Source organism: Meriones unguiculatus, chromosome 18 (genome assembly GCF_030254825.1).
Source record: "Meriones unguiculatus strain TT.TT164.6M chromosome 18, Bangor_MerUng_6.1, whole genome shotgun sequence".
Taxonomy (NCBI): domain Eukaryota; kingdom Metazoa; phylum Chordata; class Mammalia; order Rodentia; family Muridae; genus Meriones; species Meriones unguiculatus.
Window position 1 is genome coordinate 54,112,450 of NC_083365.1, and position 6,000 is coordinate 54,118,449.

General features: G+C 41.9%; 1 pseudogene; it reads right to left on the reverse strand.

The window, feature by feature from the left end:
• Nucleotides 1-5,220: 5,220 nt before the first annotated feature.
• LOC110549528 (sodium/bile acid cotransporter 7-like) lies at nt 5,221-5,703 on the reverse strand (annotated as a pseudogene).
• Nucleotides 5,704-6,000: the final 297 nt, after the last annotated feature.

The window sequence follows — 6,000 nt, forward strand, 5'->3', positions numbered from 1 at the left end:
GAGAGAAACCAGAAAGCCTAAATATGCATTAAACATAGACACAGATGTTAAGGTTGGGCATGTCACAATCACTTTGAAATTCAATCCTTGCCAATCAGGTTATACATATATGTGTGTGTGTATGTATGCATTATACATACCTTACTTGCCTTTAAGCCTGGATAGAACAGATGGTCCCAACGTGGGTGGTTGTGCCAGGAAGACCTTACCCTCAAGCATGCTTATCTAGACTTAACTCTTCTTCTTTATGGAGTTATGGCCAGCTGTGCCCTCCCCTTGTCTCACTATATCATTACCTCTTTCCTTCTTTTCTTTTCTTTTCTTCTTTCTTTCCTTCCTTCATTTGTTCCTCTTTGTTTGTTGAATTTTGCAGTTGTTTTGTTTTGAGACAGTGTTTCATCTAGACTTAAGCTCCCAATGTAGCTGAGGATAACCAGGAACTTCTGATCCTCCTACCTCTGTCTCCTGAGTGCTGAGAGCTGAGATTGCTGGCATGCGTCATATCATTGCATTTTACGCTGTACTATGAACAGAACCCAGAGCTTCCTGCCAGCTAGGCCAGCAAACCATCAATGGAGTTGTATTTCCAACCATGAATCCTTCAGGCCTGTATCTTTTATCCTTGGGAGTCTTACCTGAAACATAATAGAGTTTCCCCTATTAAAGCAACCACACTTCTTTCCTTGTACCTTAGACCGCAACTCTAAATCGTCATACAGAAGAGTGTTGCAGTGCTTATAGTCAAGTTTCTAACACTTGGAAAGTAGGCATTGACCATTGCCCTTTCCCACCTTTGCTTCACAGTTCCCTGAAGTTTGACTTCTATGCCAGTCTTTGCTGAAAGCATCCCTGCTGAGGCCTCCAAGTTCTTCTAACTACCACAGCTGAAAGATATGGCTCTGGGCCCTTTGTTTTTGTTCTTGGAATCTACTCCTTTCTTGGCTTTATCTCCAGGTTCCTTTTCTTTCATTTGAAGTGTTTTGATTCATACAACGATGATGTTAGCTTAACTGTATTCAAAAGTGTTATTTTTAAACAAAATCCCCAATGTTCAGTTTTGCCAATAAAGACTCAGGAGCCAAATGCTGGGCTGAAATCCTACTAGCTCAGAGAGGCAGAGAAACCACCCAGCTGGCTTCCTACTCGGCCAATGTCCTAAAAGGAAAAAAGCCCCTTCTCCTTCTCCATGCTGTTTTAGAAACGCTTCAAACTGAGTGACCCTCCTGTCTACTTCATGTGTGTCTTTCTATCCATACTCTGGTCTTCCTCTCACTCTATGTTTTTTTTCCTATGTTCACTCCCTGTCAACTGGTTGTTTGCCCTGCCTCTTAACTTATGGTTGACTTCATTTAATCCTATTTACAGAAGAGTCATGAATTAAAGGTTGTGCTAGGGCTGAGCCAAGCCACAACTAGAAATACGTTTTTCCAGTACACAGTTTTGGCATTCAAAGTGTGATCAAATGTCCTACAACACAAAAGTTCAAGTTTCAATTTTTTTTTTTGTTGATTTAGTTGTTGTGGGGAGATATGAACAAACATTTCCTTGCCCCAGGAAGGAAACTACTGACAAACCAAAGCAAAGATAATAGCAAAGACCAACTTACTGGACCAATGAGTTTTATTGGAGGTACATACAGAAATATTGGAGTGCTGGCTAGTTTAATGTCAACATGACACAAGCTAGAGTTGGAGTGAGGGAGCCTCAAGAAAACGTCTCCATAAGATCAGGGTAGAGGCAAGATTGTAGGACAATTTCTTAATTAGTGCTTGATGTTGGAGGACTCAACCCATTCAGTTGCAAGGTCATTGGGACCACCACTGGGCTAGTTGCTCTGTATTCTATAAAAGAGCAGGCTGAGGAAGCCATTGGTAGCAAGCCAGTAAGCAGCAGCCCTCTATGTCCATTTTATTAGCTCCTGCCTCCAGATTCCAGCCCTGCTTGAGTTTCTGCTCTCACTTCCTTTAGTCATGGACTAAAATGTGGATCTGTAAACCAAATCAACCCTTTCTTCTCCAACATGCTTTTGGTCTTGGTGTTTAAACCTGACTAGGAGAGTCGGTGAGAGGTTCTTTACAGGAGCAGAAATGAATCGAAGACAGCTGCTTCACCAAAGCTGAACCAGTGTTGGTAAAAGCTCATGAAACTGGAAACTTTAAACTTTCGACTCTGTTCTACTTTTAGGCAACTCAACATTCAACAGTATCCTTTCCAGGTGGCCCGGTTGGTAGAACCTGTTGTAAACAACTCAACTGGTCTCAGGCAACTGAGTTGCCTGAAAGTCTTCCTAGCAGCTTGGCTTGTCTGAGAGGTCTTTCAGCAGTCCTTATTGTTTTATGTGGGGAAGAAGGGGGAAGCCTAGTGAATATGGTCAGTTTCAGGGACTTCCTGATCTTAATGAGCTTCCATGCAGGATAGAAAGTTTCATCTCCTTATAGAACAACATTCACTTTACCTCCGTATAAACATCCAGTGCGTAATGAGCTTCTCTGAATGACATAAGGATTTCACCAAACTGCTACACTGCACTCATTCTGATGATATCTGGCTTTTCTCTTAAGCTGTACCTATTCCCAGTGTGAGAATGCTTCCACACTAACCAGGTGATCAAAAGCCCATCATTTCTGTCATCTTCATGTTTGCCTATCCCACTAAACATCCTAATTTGAAATATCTTATCCCAGACCCCAGCTTATAGGTTTCATGTCATTTATATATCCCCAAAGATAAGTTACAAACTATGGGACAAAGAATTTGGGCATTTCAGTGTCTTGGTTTATTTCTCTGGGGCCATGGCAAATATCTGAAGTTCCTCCATGTCCTCTACATATCTGTGTGGAGTGTATGGCATGCTAATTTGTCTCCCAAAATTTAGCTAAAAAATCATCCATCAGAACCTTTCCTGCTATCTCCAAGTCATACTTTGGCTTTTAAAAGTCTTTGTGTCCTGTCTGTACCCCCAAATAATCCCATCCGAATCTCCTGAAGGAGAAAACAATATAATTACTTTTTAAGGGTCTCCTGGTGATCATATTCTAGCTTTTTGGAAACTAGAAAGGGATCATTGTCAGAAACCGAGTCTGCTGCACATTGGTCTGAGGATTCCCTGCCTCTCAAGTTGCATGTAAACCACATGGTCTGATGCTTTGTTACAGAAACCCCAGCAACAATCCCAATGACTGAAGATGAATGAATGCTCCACTGCTGAGCTTCAGAGGTCTTTGAAGGTGTGGCTGCTGCAGGTACTTGTAGTCTTCAGAGAGCCAAAGACCGTATAAAGAAAGCTGCCAGGGTGAGCAGATATGTAACTGGCTAAAGTGCTGAGAATAAAACACGGGTGATCATCTCTAAATGGGATATCAATCTCCAAGGCTCAGGAAACATCTTGGAAGAAGAGGCTAGAAGACTGTAAGAACCAGAGGAGACAACTGCTGTGAAAAGCATGTCCAGCACATCATGGTCTTAGGTTAGCTGTGGTCACTTGCACAAGATCAAGCCAGCCAAAAATGTCAGGTGGAGGTGGGGTAGATGACATTGAGGCCCCAACCCTTACTAAGGAGCTACGACAACTGAGGAGTGCTGGGGAAAGGGGAAATGATTCTTTCATGAGAATGTAGCCACCAGTGGAATTCTGATGCTCCATTGAATGGCCACGCGTCTATGCACGTATGGACAGCACAAACAACTCAGTGGGTTATCAAGAAATGAGACAAAAGAAATGAAGTTGGGAAGAGGATGTTTGGGGGATATAGTGAGAGTTGGAGGGGAGAAATGGGTGATATAATTTTATTCTGTTGTTTGCATATAGGAAATACTCAACAATAAAATTTAATTAAAATACCAGTATGAGTGTTTTCCCTGCATGTATTTCTGGCACTGCTAGGATGCTCTTGGAGGCCAAAAGTTGGTTGGATTCCTTGAAACTGGAGTGACAGACAGTTGTGAGCTGCCAGGCAGGTGATTGGATTGAGTCCAAGTCCTCTGGAAATGCAGTCAGTGCCCTTAACCACTGATCCATCTTTTGAAACCAGAGAAAACAAATTTTTAAATGTTGCTGGAGAGGTTGGAGCTGGCCTGTAGAAGCAAACTGTCTGATAATGGTAAATTTTCATCATAAACAACTGCAGAGATGGCCATGTGTGGATAATGCAGAGCCTGAGAATGTGGCTTTAATAACCGAACTGAATGATTGACAGGAAGTACTTTCCTTATGCTTGCACCTTGCAGCATCTTTTTGACTGTCCGTAATGACAAAGCTGCACTGCATGATTAAGTAGCACATCCAGGGTTCATGCCTAGTATCATGGAGAGCACCACAGGTGTAGACTTAGAGTTGAGGGCAGTGACTTTGTCACTGGCTCAGCAGCAAGCACAGATCTCAGTTGAAATGAAGCCTGTGCATATCTATAAGCCCATTACAGGATATACCTACACTATGAAATATGGTAGTCATTGGCCAGGTTATACATGGAGTACTGATCCATGTAATTTTATTCTGAAAAGTCAAAATTAGAAAGTTTTAGAAGACTACAAAATTACTTTGTAAATTGAAATAAATGCATTTAATATGTCACTTCTTTTTTTTAGTAGGAAGTGAATTTTAATGTAAATAACAATTTATGCAATAACTAGAAGAATCTGGCCTCTAAAACAGTGGCAGAGAAAGTAATAGGAGTATGATTCATGGTTGTTCCTAGATTTGGCAGTTCAACCTTTGATGAGCTTAAAAACTTTTAGAACACATACTGAACATAAACATGTTATTTAAATTTTGAGTAGGCCTAAATATCACTAGGAAATCTTGTGAAAGAAGTCTTTTTTGTATTTAAGTAGAGTATAGCAATTTAAACTTCTGCACCACCCCAGCAGTGTTTAAGCTGTGCCTTCTCTCCTGGAAATACAGTACCTTTATTTGATTTTACCAGAGTTTGGACTCTCAGGAGAATTGCTTCGAAAGGTGCCTCCTCTTCCCATACAAGTGATCTGACTCTCAAGAACTTTACCCACCCAGTTCAATTTGGTGTAGACACATCTTCAGAGATGGGAAACAGCTAGTATATGTTGATGTTTCTGCCAAGGATAAAATTATGTATGAAATATCAAAATTACATGTTGAAACAGGTGCCATCTTGCTTTGTTTCCTTCTAAATAGACCTTCAGCTGTTGAGGCACAATATAATTTTTCCCCAGGCAAAATCCCCAGGCTACAATAACTGAGTCTCATGTCTTCAGGACAGCTTTCCAAACATTATCCTTCCGTATCTGATTATCCATCGGTTGTAATTCTATTTCATATTTAATCACGCAAATCATACTTCCACCAACTGCCTTGGTTAAAATCACGGCAGAAGACACGGGGAATCATGCAACCTACTGTCTGCAAACCTTTTAAAAGCCTCTCATTGATGGATGTGACTGACAAGAGCTGAAGAAAGAGCCATATTGTTGCAGGGAAGAAGGCAAGCGCGAACATCTGGATGAAAAGGTGCAGTTTCAAATGCACCAATGTGCTGGTCAGCCCCTCTGTTTCTAATGACAGTCCACTGTTTAAGAATATCGTAGCAACGGCGATGTAGGACACAGTTACCTCTGGCTTCAGTGGTCCCTGTTCACTCTGAACCACAGCTCCAGCTTAGCGGTGCGGATCCCCACCACTATCCCGACCACGAACCACTCCTTCCTCACCCTCTCCAGCAGCCTCATCTCTCTTAGGGTGGGTTGGTTTTGTTTATTTGTTTGGCTGGCTTGCTTTCCAAGCTGCCATCCCTGAAGCCCCGGGGGGTCTCCACATTTTTCAGGGCATCTCCAGACATGCAGCAGAGCAAGTAAAATCGCTACTCATAAACTAAAGATGTGGTCCGGGAGGCTCGGAGGCAGGCTGGGAGTAGTAGTATCCAGTGACAGGAAACCTCACTCATGTCACTTCTTTTAATCCCAAAGATGTTTTGGTGTAAACATAAAATGTTTCACAAAGACCATGTGCTAGAGGAATACAAGCTA